The sequence below is a fragment of the Herpailurus yagouaroundi genome, unplaced genomic scaffold (genome assembly GCF_014898765.1).
Source record: "Herpailurus yagouaroundi ecotype Mexico unplaced genomic scaffold, PumYag 164, whole genome shotgun sequence".
In the NCBI taxonomy this organism is placed as follows: Eukaryota; Metazoa; Chordata; class Mammalia; order Carnivora; family Felidae; genus Herpailurus; species Herpailurus yagouaroundi.
In genome coordinates this window covers 14,520,763-14,537,298 of record NW_024412405.1, presented here as the reverse complement: position 1 = coordinate 14,537,298, position 16,536 = coordinate 14,520,763, and positions in this window count along the sequence as shown.

The window sequence follows — 16,536 nt, the reverse complement described above, 5'->3', positions numbered from 1 at the left end:
GTGTACATAATGTTTCTTTTCTTTCTCTTCTGGCTGCTTTAAAAATTTTTAATCATTAACATTACTTTTAAATAATTTGATTACATTATGCCTTGCTGTAATTTTCTCTATGTTTCATCTGCTTGAATTCTTTGAGCTTCTTTGAAAATTTTGGGCCATTATTTTTCAAATATTTGTTTTTCCTCAACTTCTTCTCCTTCCAGGACTGATAACCTGTGTGGTAGGCCACTTAAAGTTGTCCCACAACTCACTGATACTGTTATTATTTTGTTTTCTTTTGTTCTGTGTATTTGATTTCAAATTGTTTCTATTGCTGTGTCTTCAAGTTATTCTTCTACAGGTAAAACCTATTAGTAATTCTCTTCCTCTGATAATATAGTTTTTATTTATAGAACTTCAGTCTGAGTCTTTGGAATGTATTTCCAAGTCTCTTATTATGTACATATTTTCCTTTACCTTCTTAAATATATACCTCACATGTATAGGAGCTTTATAATGTCATTCTGTACTAATTTTACCACTGATGTCTGCAGTAGTTTGCTTGGGCTGCCTTAACAAAGTACCACAAAATAAGTGGCTTAAACAATAGAAATCTATTATCTCACATTTCTAGAAACTATAAATATAAAATCAAGGTGTCAGCAGGATTTGTTCCTTTTTGAGGACTATGAGGGAAAAATCTGTTCCAGGACTCTCTTCTTGCTTGAAGATGGTAATCATCTGCCTGTCTCTTCACATCATCTTTCTTTATGTCTCCAAATTTTCCTTTTAATAAGAGCACCAGTCATTTTGGGTTAGAGACCACCCTAATAACCTCATCTTATCTAATTATATCTAAAATGAGCCTATGTCCAAATAGCTTCACATTCTGAGGTATGGGATTTAGGGCTTTAACATATGAATTTGTCGGGGTGGGTGGGGGGGACATTATCCAACCTATAACAATCTCATTTCTGGATCTTTTCTATTGATTTATTTTTGTCCTTGTTATGGATTAAACTTTCTGTTTCTTTGCATGCCTATTAATTTTTGATTCAATGCCAGATGTTGTGAAATTAACATCATGATTTTCTAGAGAACTATAAATTCTGTGGGGCTATGTTCAGTGTTACACTTAAGTTACTTGGAAATAATTTGATCTTTATGTTTTCTTTTAACCACTTTAAGATAGGTTCAGAACAATTTTTATTCTGATTCTTGTTTGCCCCACTGCTATGACAATACCCTTCCAAACATTATATTTGATGATCTAGGTATTAAGAGGTCTTTCCACTCTGGCTGGTGGAAAAGAAACTATTTTTGGCTCTATGTGATCACTGGGGACTGGTCCCATCTGATCCTTCCTGCTATCTTTTTCTGGCCTCGTGCAGTTTTCTCACACACATGCACTGGCCAGTACCCAGTTAAAGATTCAAAGAGAATCCTCTGTAGATTTCCAGAAATTTCTTTCCCTCTTCCTCCCTATAAATAAATAAATAGATAGGTAGGTAGACAGATAGATATCAATATATAAATATGTAGATATATAGATATCACCTCTCCATTATTCTTCCCTATGAGTTCTAGCCATCTTGGACTCTCCAAATTCTGTCTCTGCCTCTTCAACTTAGGGATTCTGCTGGGTCCCTACCTGCATTACACCCCATGAATTATTTCAAGGCAGTAAACCGGAGCAATCTTGAGTCTCATTTTCTTTCTTGTCCTTCTCTCAGAGATAGCTTTCCTGTGCTGCCCATTGTCCAATACCTGGAAATGTTATTACCTATATTTTTCCATTGTAATGTTTTCTCTAAGTCGGAAGATTAATCTGGTCCCTCTCATTCCACTATGGCTAAAGTGAAAGTCCTCAAATTTAATTTTATATTTTCACCCAACATTTATTTATCAATTGACTATTATGTGCCAGGCACTGCTTTAAATGCAGAGAATGCAAGAGTGGATAAAACTCCTAAAGAGCATATCATGTGGGAAAAATCAAGCAATAGAAACAAACACATCAACAAGCCTACAGAGCACCAGATAGGATTGTGTGCTACAAAGCAAGTCAAGACAGGAAAGGTAAACAGGGAGTGTTGGGGGTGAAAAGCGATTGTAATTTAAAGTAGAGTGAATAGGGGAGACACCACTGAAAAGAAATCGTCACAGCAAAGACCTCAGGAAACAAATGAGCTAGTCACGGACATATCTGGCGAAAGCACTTGGACTGAGAGAAGGGAAAGTGCAGAAGCCCTGAGCCAGGAACACGCCTGAAGTGTGTGAAGAGCAACAAGGTGTGGGATGTGGTGAGGATGAAGGAGCAGCAGCGGGAGAGGAGGTCAGGGTGGTTGTGGCTGGAGGTGGGAAGGCTACTCTTGTAAGATCTTGAAGCTCATTATAAGCATTTTGATTATTGTTATGGATTACACACAGGAGTGAAAAGTTACATTTCTCTTTGAGCAGGATCCCCTTAGCTACTGGATTAAGAATGCAAAGTGAAAGTGCGAAGGCAGATGTTAGGAAGCTTTTGAAATCATCCAGGCAAAATATGACGGTGATTAGAGCCAGAGGAGTAGCAGAGAGGGTAGTGGCAAGTAACTGGATTTGGGGTATATTCTGAAGGAAGAGTTAGCAGAATTTGTTTTTATTAGTCATAGACATAAGTAATCTTCCCTCTTCCCCTCAGAGGGCTCAATCTTACCTTGAAATATTACAAATAGACGGATTAGAAGGACATATTCTTCATGTTATGTCCTTAAACGTTACCCATGTACTCAAGCTTTTGGGGACCTTTCTGATTTTTTTTTAACTTTTCTGCATTTGAGAATATTTGATGGGGGTTTCAAAACTATTTGCTATTTTAAGTTGGATATGGCTAAGCTGGCTATCTCTGGAGGTTTGATCCTTTCATTTTATTTAACAGGCATTTATTGAACGATTACTATATGCCAGTCCCTGTGCTGTGTGCACTAAATTAGGCTATTTCTTTTCCATAGATGGCAAAGTCCTAGTCTTCAAGGAATATATGAATGTGCATGCAATATATAATGTGGTAAAGTTAGGAAAGCTGGTGGAAACCTGTCTGATGAGAGAATAGAGGAAGACTTTTTAGGTCAGCTTTGGGGGTGAGTTTCCTGGTCTAAGAGCTCGCCGTACAGGGGAATGGAGTGAGGAGTGGAAAGAAATCATAGTGCACTGGGGATTTGCAAGTACTTCAGAAAGATTGGAGCTCCCCATTAGGATATTGAACAATGATGCTGAGGAGTCCAGCATAGTTGTGAGCAAATTGTGAGACTCCAGTGCTAAGGAGTTTGAATTTCAACTGTAGAGCAATGAAAAGCATTAAAAATCTCTTTTAGCAGAAGAGCGGTATTGCACTGTGAAAGGCCACTCTGGCTGCTGTGTGGAGAGCGGATCAGCAAACTGCAAGATCAGAGGCAAGGAGGCCTGTCCACAGGCTGCTGTGGTAGTCTGGAAAAATGATGCCCCCAGCCTGCATAAGCCACTGCCAGAAGCAGGATTCCAAAAGATAACAAGATGGAATCTAGAGAATAAGTGTGGTTAGATGTGGTATATGGGAAAGGAAAGAGTGAAGAAGAATCCAAGACTTCAACACTGGGTAAAACCATTAATGGTACCATTAAGATAATGAGCAGAGAGAGAGAAATAGAAATAGACTTGGATTGTCTGTCATGAATTCCGTGTGGAATAAACTGAGTTTGAGATGGCTGTGGTTATCCACCCGAAGACATCTGCAGATAATTAGACATGCGAGCCTGGAGCTCAGGAGAGCCATCTGAGCTTGAAGGACATTTGAAAGTCATAGCATACAGGTGGTCATTGGAGTTTGGTGGGACAGGAGATCACAGGAGGGGGGAGTCTGGAGAATCGAGGCTTGGACCCTGAGAAGCGCTGACACTTCAAGAAATTGACAAAGAAAGACAAGCCAGCAAAGGAGACTGCACTGTAACATCTAGTGAGACAGGAAGGAACACAACACAACATGATGTCAGGAGAATGAGGAGCTGGGGAAGCTGAAATGGGAGAGCACTTCCGAAAGTCAAAACAGGTTAGCAATGTTAAGCCATGATATACAGTCAAGGAAGATGCAGCCTCTGCAGCCCATAGCTGAAGGAAGGTGTCTACTATTCCCAGCAAGAGCCCTTTCAGTAAGGCAGTGAAGGTGAAGGCCACACTGTAGTGAGTTGGGCGAACGGGAGGCAGCACATGGAGGGAGCGGACGGGGGGCAGTGACGGAAAAGATGGTGCAGGGCCAAGGCTTAAGTGGAACGTAAAGGCTGTGGAAAGCTTTTGTTGCCGCAGCTGGTTCTTCAGAAGAAAGAGAAGTGAATTTGTTGGAAGGCTTGATTGGGAGGATCAGTATAGCAGAAGCAATGGCACCTGGTGAAGAGAGATGATTCTAGGGGAGGCAGGAGTGGTTGGTCTCCAAAACATCTCTGCTAAGGGGTAGCCACATGGGAGAGAAAGGTACTTTGGAAAAGATCAGGCATGGGAACCTGTTATGGATCGAATTGTGTCTCCCTAAACTTCTAGGTTGAAGTCCCAGCCCTAAGTACCTCCAGATGTGACATTATGTGGAAGTAGGTCATTGTAGGTGTAATTAGTTAAGATGCGGTCATACTGGACTATGGTGGACCTCTAATCCAATATGTCTGCTGCCCTTAGAAGAAGAAGAAATTTGGACAGAGACATGCACATACAGGGAGAGTGCCTCATGAAGATCAAGACAGAGATCGAGGTGAGGCTGTAGACACTGTCAAACCAGCAGGAGTTAGGAGAGAAGCCTGCAACAGATTATTCACTGGCACCTTCAGAAGGAACCCACCCTTGATCTTGGACTTCTGGCCCCCGGCACTGTGAGGCAATGCATCTCCGTCGTTCAAGCAATCCAGTCTGTACTACTGTGTTATAGAAACCCTAGCTGACTAACAGCATACCAGCCATGGTAAGCTCATATGTGAGAGGCAAGAAGTCAAGGCCATTCTGAGTCGGTGGTGGTTTCTTATTCTATGACTTTGGCCCCCACGTCATCTTTGGGGAGTCCCCGGGGGAGGTGACATGAGGTGTTTAGGGATGAGTGGGGATGACTGGAAGTTGCCTCTCTGGACGATGGAAGGCAGCAGTCTGAAAGAAAATATAAGGTGGCGGGAGAGTATTCAGACCCCATTTGGTTTGGATCTCAGTAATTTCCAGTATTTTTCAAAAATAGCTCTTCCATTGGCCCAGCCCAGTGTGATTATTTGGGGAATGTATTTTCCACCACTGAAGTCAAAGCTAACTATCTTTTGCTGCCGTGCCTGCCTTTTCCTAGGCCCTGAATCCTTAGCAAAGGTACAAAGTAATAAAACTATTTTATTCATAGGAAAGGTCATTCAAATTACTGAGCAGGCTCTTTGCCCATGTGACTCTCACATTCTTCCAGCACCAAGAACTAATCCCCAGGGTTTAGCTGATAAAAACCCATGACTAAAAAATGTTTTTGTCTTTCATCATCACCTCTCTCGGAGATTTGGTGGCTCTGAGCTGTACTCTGGAGCTGAAATGTCTCCTCAAGGCATATTTCTTCACCCTTAAGTTCAAGATGTCTTCAGAGGCTTGTATTCTCTTCCCATGAATATGAATCAGGTCTCAGCAGGGTCTGTAACGGAACAGTCCTGAGGAAGTGCAGTAACGTGGCTGATGGAGGAAAGGTTTCCATGGAAAACTTTGCAAGCATACATGTTTTCTCCCTACGAAGCATCAATCTCTTAAGGTAAAATACAGCAACATGTGTGAATCATGGGAAACTCATGTGAAATACAACAGAGAAGATGGGCCTTTGATTTTTATGAAATTTGTGTTATTCCCACTGTTTTGGAAACCAGTTTTATTGGATCCTATCCTCTGAGTCAGCAACTAAGTTCAAAGCCTGCCAGAGAAGGTGATGAATTTCTCAGACATACTGCAGGGGCAGAATTGCAATGTCTGGGCAATATTCATTAGGAAAATGGAGAAGATTAGAGCTGGGGCACCTCCAGGAAGAGGAAGCACTGGAAGAATGGTCAGACCAGGACACAAGCAACAGTGGGCGAACAGTCTGTGTGAAAGAGCAGACCTAGGCTGGCTGACTAGTAACTATGTCCCTGACATGGCCTCAGAAAGAAGTTCCCGCTCAAACCTCAGGCCATGCCTCCTCCCCTTGAGTAACTTATGTTTTCTAAGAAAGCAGGCTACCGATTGATGCATTCTTCTGAAGTCTAAGGCAGGAGAAAAGGGAGTGTGAGAGGAGTGGAAAGTGTGAGTAGAAGAGGGAGGGCTTCTCTCAGGTAGGAGCCAAAGGCAGGAGCCCTCAACCCTGTCCAGGCTTAGAATGACCTGGAAGCATTTTACCCCTCCCCAAACCAATTAATCAGAGTCTCTGGGGATGGTGTTTGGGGCTAGGTATTTATATAGCACAGCAAGGCTGACAGCCAATGGTTAATAGGTGACCAGTGAGAAACGTTCTGTATACATTGAGGCCAAACATGTTAGAGACCCTCAGACACAGTGGTTCTTAAACTTCAGGTGCATCAGAATCTCCTGGAAGACTTGTTCAAACACAGATTGCTGAGCCCCACCCCCAGAGTTTCTGATTCAGTGGGTCTGTGACCACCAGGCCCAACATTTGCATTTTTAACAAGTTCCAGGTGACGCTGATAATTGCTGATCTGGGACCACACCTTGGCAGCCATTGTTCTATCCTTCCCCAGCCAATCAGCTGAGGCCACGACCCTCCCCCAGCCAATCAGCTAAGGCCATGATCCCTATAAAACCTTTGTGCTCTTGAAACCCGTTCTCTCTCTCCGGTATCTCACCGAGGCGTCGGTGCAGGTAAGGGATTGAGCTTTAGCTAGCTTGCGAATAAAGGCTCTTTGCTTTTGCATCGGACTCGGCTCCCTGGTGGTCTTTGGGGATCACGGATTCTGGGCATAACATGTGCTGGCCTCAGAAAGTTCCATGTGATGCCTGTGACAACAGCCTCGTAAGTACTTTCCCCACACTGAAGAAGTCAACAGCTCAGGCCCTCACAGTGAAGTCTGGCCGCCTGAGCTCCAGTGGCTCATTAGGAAGCCATCCAATTTAGTGGTAGGTTTGGTGTCTAACTTACCTCAACTCCAGTGGAAGCAGGTCCAAGTTCGGAGCCGAATTTACTCCCAACTGGCATATGTAAAATGTTTTCTTTTAGGCGGAGAAAGGGAAATGGTATTCTTGATTCTCACTCTTTAGCAGTGACCCTGTGTGCTCATGCATATGCCTCAAACTCGGAGCTTTCCATCTAATTCAACTACGCTCTCTCTAAATTCTAGTTGGACCATAGAAACTAGACTTTAAAGGTACAGGTGAAAACATGGAATAATAAAGCTGCAGCATAATTTAGAGATGATCTAGCCAATTCCCTCCACCCCACTCTCTCTCTCTCCGTAGACACAACCACCAACACTATCACCATCATTATTTTACAGAAAAGAAAATACAAACTGAAATCCGGGGCTTAAATGACTTGACCACATGGTTTATTACTGGCAAAACGGGTAGTAAGCCTTAATACTTTGATTCCGTATTCAGAGATCTTTCTCTTGCACCACTCAAAAGGGCATAGAACCTAGAGACCACCCATCAGAAAGAAGGGTCCACCGGAATAAACTCAGTAAACCCTGATGACACAAAAACAGCCCTGACCTGCATATTAAGAGGCATGAGCGCATTCATAATGGCCTCTTCTAATCTAGTCAATTTGTATTAAAAAGAATTTAATATGATGGATTTCATTTAAAATTTTTCTTTTTCTAAAATTTTTTAATGTTTATATTTAAGAGAGAGCACACACACGCGAGTGGGACAGGGGCAGAGAGAGAGGGAGGCACAGAAACCAAAGCAGGCTCCAGGCTCTGAGCTGTCAGTACAGTAGGCCCCCCCCCCAACCACCATGCAGGGCTTGAACTCATGAACTGGAGATCATGACCTGAGCCAAGGTCAGACACTTAACCAACTGAGCCACCCAGGCACCCCACGGTGGATTTCATTTTATTCGTACTTTATAATTTATTTCAAAGCCCTCTCCTCCACTAAATTTCATTTCATCCTTGGCAAAAAAACTTGTGAGAAAAAGAAAGAAAAGTTTGGTATGATTATGTCCCCTTAGAGATGAGAAAAATGAAGGCCAGAGCAAAGTGATAGACCCAGGTTCACGAGGCTAATAATAATCATTAGCCCTGAGACTGGATCTGAGCATTCTACCAACATTTAGCCCAGTATTGACCCACCATTCAGCAGACAATTGTTAAACTCCCACTGTATATTAGGACCTATACCAGAGCCAGAGATATTTGATATCTAACTAGAAGATGCCTGATTTCAAGGACCTGGAAGCCTGGTGGGAAATTAGATAAGCAAACAAATGAATTATGTTCAGTGAAAAGAAAATTATGTTTAAAAATATTTATTAATTTATTTGGGGGGGGAGGGGAAGAGAGGAAGAGAGAGAGAATCCCAAGCAGGCTCTGCACTGACAGCACAGAGTCCAACTTGGGGCTCAATCCCACAAATTGTGAGATCACGACCTGAGTCAAATTCAAGAGTCAGACACTTAACCCCTGAGACACCCAGGTGCCCCAGTGAAAAGAAAATAATTAACTTGTGTTCACCAAAGAAGTCATTTAACTACGTCCTCGTCTGCAATAATAACTCCTTTCCAGGGTTATGCAGAATAGATGCAATGCTTTTTTAAAATTTCATTTTACTGCGTCCAACGTTACAAACCAGCTCAGAGAGCCGGCACAAGATGCTAACATTTGAGGGCAGAGAGGGAGAGTAGAGTTCTGGACAAAATGGAAATTTGTTTCACTGCTTCCCACGGGTTCCTACAATGCCTCTAAGCCCCTGTAATTTTTAGGGGTAGGGACCAAAGCCTGCAGAGTGCCTCCACGCAGTATAATAGATCTTGGAGAGATCTATTCTAATTTGAAATTTGCTCACATGCTGAATGAATAAGAATAAATTGCTCACTTTCTCTGATTCTGGGCCCCTGAAGGGTAGAAAAGCATAATTATCCCAATAAATAACATGGCATTATAAGTCAATAATGGGATGGCATCTTCCCGGCAGCCAGACTGTAATCGTGTGAATTCAGACCTTGAGTTTGCCAAGGTGCTTGTTACTGCAGGGTTACCGTGGGCTTATTATATTCTTTTGGTCTTGAAAACGCCTGTCTCTGCAGCTGAGTTCGTTAGGTAAACAGCTGGGGTAATTGATAGTGTGAATACCGTTTCATTTCCTGCTGCTCTAAAAGAATCTGCTCTGAGGTGGAAGAAAATGACCAGTTCTGCCACTGTGACTTCTGGCCAGTTTTCCTTGAGGAGCATGAGTTAGCCTGTCTGCAAGGTGTGTTTTTCCCCTTGAAGAGCGAAGAACATGGGAGGGGCCTCTTAGTTCCTCCCTCTCTCTCATGGCAGGGCTGGAGATCAAGGTCAGATCTCATTTGGTTATGAAGAATTTTATAGAGAGCTCCCCAGTCCTCACTGGAAAACCTTGGGAATGCCAGAGGGATCAGCAGATCACCCAGAAAGAAGGAAGCTAAACTATTATACTGCTGTCAGCCCCGAGCCTGGGATTTCTAAATGTGGGAGGAGAGGTGTCATGGTTTTGTGGATCTTAAAGCATATTCAATTTGGGGGATGATGCTCTTTGAGAAAAAGAAACAAATATGAAATTCTATTGAATGGAAAGAAATACTTTTTTCCCCAAGTTAATTCATCAACTTAAAGCAATTCCAATAAAAAACTCAGAAGGACTTGTTTAGATTGACAAAATTATTCTACAGTGTATCCAAAAAAAAAAAAAAAAGATAAAATAGTAGTCAAATTTTACATAATCAAAATAATTAGATGTGACTTACACTTGCAGAAAATAAAATATATTACCAAGTAGCAGTCATCAACAGTGTGTTTCTGGGACTAGAACAGACACACTTATCACTGGAAATGAACGACCCACATGAAAAGAAACCCAAATTCATACGGAAAACGCAGTGCAAAATAACATTATTTTATGTCAGAAATGGCTAGCAACAACTTTCGCCTTCTTAGAAGCGTTTGGGAGGAACGGGAAACGGCTGGTGTAATTCCTATCAGCGGGTAACAAAATATCTATTATTAACTGTTGAATAGCACAGAATGCCTGGAAAGGAACTTCAGGAGTTCCATTTTTGTCTTCCTTTTTCCCCCCCTTTCCTGCAATGAAAGAGGCATTTTTTAATAACGATTCTAAAGGGGCAAGTTACATAAGTGGAAAGATTACTTGATCTACAAAAAAAAAAAAAAAAAAAAGGGAAACATCTGAATTTCCATTAAAAAATAATTTAGTGTACATGTTAAACTGAGAAAAATATTTATAACATATATTATAAAGAATTAATGTCCCTGGTTTACAAAGAGTCTAACAAATAAAAGGGAAAGATAAAAATGCTCCAATTTCTTAAATGGGCAAACAACCTGAAGAGGAAGTACACACACACATATAAATATACAAGCCCCGATATTCACATACGCAAGTGTGTTAACATCGCAAAGTTATATAAGGGCAAACAACAATGACATTTTTGCTTATGGAGTTGGCAAGCTTAAAATATACTCTTAATAATCACTGTTGAGGAAGTAGCAAAATGAACATCCGATAGAAACATAAATTGATACATTTATGGATAGCAAGATGTTGGAAATTAGGAGAAATGTCCATGTCTTTTAACCGAGCGAGTTCTCTGCTAGGCATTTATCCTGTGGAAATTATTATAAATATTCACAAAGATTGATGGGTAAGCATTTTACACATTGGATTCATAATTTAGAAACAATAAAAAGGTCTACAATATGGGACCAGGTGTGTAGCACAAACATACAGTGAAAAACTATGCCTTTACTGAAAAGCACAGTATAGAAGTATATTTAATGATATGGAAAATACTCTTCAGTAAATTACTTGGAAAAAAAGTTTACTTGCCTACACAATAACAATGATTTTCCCTTGGTGATAAGATTGCTGTGACTTTTTTTTCTTCCTCCTTTTTATGCTTTCCTGCACTTTCTAAAATTTCAACAATGAACATTTGATGAGTTTTAAACTAAGAGGCCATGATCTTACTTCCTTTCTAGAATCCGAACAGTGAAATCCAAAGTATATTATACTATGATCCTCAAGTGGCCATCTATTCATTTCATCATGGTGGTTGTGGTGATTTGTGTCTGCTTGCAGCAATTCCCTATTCTTCCTGTAAAAACACCACCTCCTGCCATACTGGTTCTCAGTCCCAGGACTTCAGGGTGCCTCAGGTAGAGACTATGCCAATCGCAGCTGTCAGGGTGGACCTCGGCCTATGACCTTCTCCTAGCCAGGTGGCTGGATCATGGATGAGCAGGTGGCATAGGTCAGTCCATCAGATCCTATAAGGCTGGTCCCAGAATTTCCACCTGCATGACCAGAAAGAAGATATTACCTTTTTTTGTGCCACTGGACTTTGGATTCCCTGAATTGTCTCCAGCAGCCACTGAAAAAAAAATCTTTCCCCAAAGAGGAAGATCCAGGACAGAGGGATGGAAACTCAGTCCTCAGGACATCACCTAGGTCTTGGATCAAATTCAACCTAAAACTTGCTGACCCCTCCTCCCAGCCAAAAAAAAAGAAAAAAGTTAAGGGAGAAACAAAACAAACAAACAAACAAAAAACGAAAACAGCACTTCTAACCGCTTTGGGCTGTTTTTGAGTTGGTTTCTATCACTTTCAAATGACAGAGAGCTGATCAGCACAGAACTTCAAAGAGTTCAAAAAAATCACTCAAAAATGCACCAGGAAAACTTTCAAGGACCAGGATAAGGTATCCAAAGTCCAAAGGAACAGCTCACCTTTTCCTCTTCCGAGCTGAAACATCCAATCAATGTGGCTGAAAGGACTCAATAGCCTTCCCAGATGAACTGTCTCCACCAAACTAGTTCTCATATAAATAAGGGGCACTCACCAGAAATTACCAGAGACCTCCGAATCTCCCTCCACCACTGCTTGGAAAGTACATACTTCATTCGGATAAACCCTGTAAGGGATGGGGCCAGTGGACTTGCTCAAAATGGATAACTTGCAATGTTGCTTGCTAATCACGACTGTAACCTAGACCAGTGCCTTTGAACTTCAATGCGTTTCTAGTTAAGAATTCTACCAAGAAAGCAAAGCTGCTCTGAGTAATATAGAGGAAGGGGTTTATTATACAAACTGCACCTATTATAGTTGTGGAATGAGCTGGGAAGTTCCCGTAAGTGGAACTGGGGAATCAGAAAGGTCACTAAGGAAACTGACCTGAAGCTTTTGCATGCATGAACAAGTTGGAACTTTTTGGGAAATCTAGGAGGCCAGTGGGAAAGGGAAGGGATGCTAGAGCCTATGGAAGGCTGTTGCCCCCTGTCTGGAGTTCCCTTGATTCACTGGGCTGACGGTCAGATAGAAGAGCTGGGTGTGCAGGTAGAGGGGGGACAGCAGGGAAAAGCTGGAACCCAGCCACCTGTTTACAGGGACCCTGGCTAGGAGGGCCCCAGAGCAGGACCGAGGCTGCTTTAAGTCCATCTTGTCAATCTCCCGCAAAGGTTTTCTTTTGGCCAACCCTAATTTCGGGGGAGTCTTATCCAAACTGACACTGTCATAAAACCACCACGGGGGGAGCCTGGGCGGCTCAGTTGGTTAAGCCTCTGACTCTTAGTTTCAGCTGAGGTCATGACCTCATGGTTTCTTGAGTCTCGGGCTCCACGCTGACAGTGCAGAGCCTGCTTGACATTCTTTGTCTCCCTCTCTCTCTCTGCCCCTCTCCCATTCGTGCTGTCTCTGTCTCTCTCCAGATAAGTAAATAAACTTAAAAACAACCCACCACAGATGTGTATACAGTCCACCTGGGGAATCTGTTAAGATGTGGATTCTAACGAAGATGCTCCTGGTGACGCCAGTGCTGGCCCAGATGCACTTTGAGTAAGCAGGCCTTGGGCCCTTTGACGAAAATCCAAAAAGTGCACAATAATGAGGGTCAGAATGAGGGAGGCTGCTCTCACCAGCTTCGCTTTTTTTTCTTTTTAAAATAATAAATAGCACCCAAGCAGCCCTCAAGAGAAAGTAGAAATTTGGCTCACTTGTGATCATCAAAGGACAATTTTTTAAACTTTCTTAATCTTTTGCTTAGTATTACATTAAAGGAGACTAAGGAGACCCACGGTGTGTACTTGAGACGGGACATTTGGGCTTCTCTTTGATCCGAATGGCCCTTCAGCACCTGGCATCACATCAGTTCCCAGTAGGGTGCTGGTCTCCATCTTTCCTCCTCGGATCAAGAGCACAAAGGCCAAATTCAGAAACCTCCTGTTAGCGCTGAAAGGAGATATTTTTTGTGCATTTCATCAACTTGCTTCTTTGTGAGAAGCTGCCCCAGATTTTGATTTGTGGAACCCATGACCAAGTAACAAATTAGGGCACAGAGATCGCATTATATAAGAGATGAGTTATGGTAGCAATAAGCACGTGTAAATAGCATTTACATATTTAATGATCATTTTATTCTATGGCAATTTGCATTAAATATTCAGAAATTATGTTCTCTTCACTCATGTAAAAGCCTTTTGTCAAGTGCATTATTATTATTCTGGGAAAAGAAGCTCCATTATGCCATTATGTGACACGTAGTGGCATTTAAGCTCTCATTTCTATGTCAGTCACCTGGAAGTCTTCACCCTAGCCTGTCTTATGGGTCACCTTTTCTCGTAATAGTAAGAGGTGGCTGGAGCCTCACTCCCCCACGAGGAAGGACCCTCATTCCCAGTTTCTCCATCCCCTACCTAACACAGGCCAAGGAGTTTCAAGGGCTTTTGCTTCTTTTTTTCTATTTTGCTTCTATACTTTATTTCAGTTCCCCTGAAGTTCCCATTCTCTGACTATTCATTTCACTTCCTCACTCCCCGCCCCCCATCAACCCAAGCACAGAATGCTAACCCATTTTGCTTTTGTTGTGCTTTTCTCTCAAAACGCCGTTTGCAAAAACTGCTTATATTTAGAGAGATTTTTATTGACGAATTTGGTGGTGGAGTGAGTGAGGGTGAGGCTATAAATGACGGCAAAGCACAGTGTAGCAAGTATCTTCAAACAGAGCTTTGGATAGCCTCCCCAAGCCCCAAAGGCACTCATTCCCTTTCATGTCCATTCTCCAGCAGGGCACCCCATGCATCATGGCGATGTCCTGAAACTTACAGCTTCTCCCACTTTACAAGGCAGGGCAACGTGGCTCCCTTTGCTTTGCCCTGATGACCTGCGTCATGACTGGGTGCTCACTCACTCCAACTGAAAGGACCCATCAAGGTATCTCACTACGGACAGAAAAACCTCTTCACCCCATAGAAAGGAATCCTGCCACCAGCTGATATGCCAACCATAGCTGGTTTTTGCAGGTGGGGGCGGGGTGTTGTGGTGGTTCTGTTACATTTTCCTCTCAGCAAAATCTTTGCAGTCCCCATAAGGGTACCTACCCCTCAAATTTTCACCCTGAAGTGATGAGTGAGGATGGCAGAAAGAAACACATCATTTATTTGTAGAACTTGAATAATTGTTTACACTGATCCCCAAGAGAAAATGGTTTACATACATCAAGCAATGCAGGTGCATCATCCATGTTTTATAGACTAGACCGCAAGTCCTGGTTGCATTTCACTTAACCAACACTCGTGGGCTCAGGGACAGAAGTCTCCTGCACTGAGGGATTTGAAGTTCTGTGCCCAAGACATTGATTCCAGCATAGGGAGGATTCCTTGCTTTTCTGTGTCATACACATGCCAATGTTGTAGCAGATTGTTGGTGTATCCTTGCCATGTTTCAATATTATCCTTTCCAATTTCTGTCAGTCCCAAGAAAATCCCCAGACCAGGATTGCATGCAGTTTGCATCAATGGGCTAGTCCAGTGGGGATCCTTCTCCAGATCAGTCTGAAGCCTCCTACTATCAAAAAGCAATATTCTTTTCTTTAAGACGTTCTGTGACTATAGATGTTGGGTTATACTGTGTCATCTGAGCAATTTTTTGGTTAGCCTCCTTTCTTGGAATTTAATTGGGCATCCTGTATTCTCAAACACAGCATCCTTTGCAAAGCTGGAAGACTAGTTTCAGAGGAGTTTCCAAGTGTCCATCTCAGGGTTGGGACTAGAGTAAAGCAAGTGAGGGTACTTGCTTCAGACATAAAACCGGTGGGGGCACCAGATGCTTCAGTGATCAAGATCAGTAAAGCTTTTGATAAATACTATTTAGTGCAATATACTAAACAATCAAAATGAACCCCCAAATCCATCATGAACGTAATACCAAAGTTTTAGATAAAGACAGGATTAGTATTACTGATTTTTCCTTTCCTCAGGCTCTACTATGTTTAGGGACACAGCTATGATTGATTCTGTCTTTATTTAAAATTTTGGGTGGTGTCTGTGGGACTCAGTCGGTTGATGTCCGACTTTTGATTTTGGCTCAGTTCATGATGGCAGGGTTGTGGGATTGAGCCCTGCATTGGGCTCCACTCCAAGCATGGAGTCTGCTTGGGATTCTATCTCTCTCCCTCTGTCCCTCTCCCCTGCTGGCATTTCTCTCAATATCTCTCTCTCTCTCTCTCTCAAATAAAAAAAAAAAAAATTAAATAAATAATTAAATAAATAATAAAATGTTGGTATTTGGTTGATCATAGACTTATTTTTGTTTCCATTTTGATTTTTTTTTAATACTGCATCAAAATAGTATTTATCTTGATTGCAGTTTTTGGTGCCCTAAGCACCACACTCACCTCACCCTAATGCAGGCTCTGGCCTCTCTTCTTTTCAGACAAAACTCAAGGGATAACCCAACCCAGGCCCTGACTGGTTGAACTTCAGAGCGTTATGCTGGAATGCTCTTTCCTTAAGGTTTGAGAGCAACAGCAGGGTATGGCAATGAGGCAAAACTGAAAACTTAACATTGAACATCGGGCATCTTGGTTCTCACCAGAGGACCAGTCACTCCTCTTGGTCTCTCACATGCTGACCTTTTGTGTCCTTTCTCTCCTCATCTCCTGGACGCTTCCACAGCTGTCTTTCCATAACTAAAATGGCAAACGAAGGAACCTCGCTACTCAAAACACGTTATTTCACTAAGAGGAATTTAACAACCAGTGTTTAAGTAAGCATTTCCTCTTTTCTCACTAGGGCACATTGATTTAGCAGAAGTTTGTGCCTATCCATTAGTGACAGGCAGTAGTAATACAAAGATCAATGAAACTCACACCTGGCCTTAAGGAGCTGATTCTTTCTCCCAGTGGTCCTCATCAGACCTTGCCAAGGTCTCACTCCAGACCCAAGGAACCCGAATCTCTGGGGGTGGTTCCTGGGCATCTGTACTATGTTAAGGTCCCCAGTGGATTCTGAAGCACAGGGAGGACTGAAAACAGCCCTTCTAGCTGAAGAACAAACACAAATAATTGCCAAAGAATAAAGT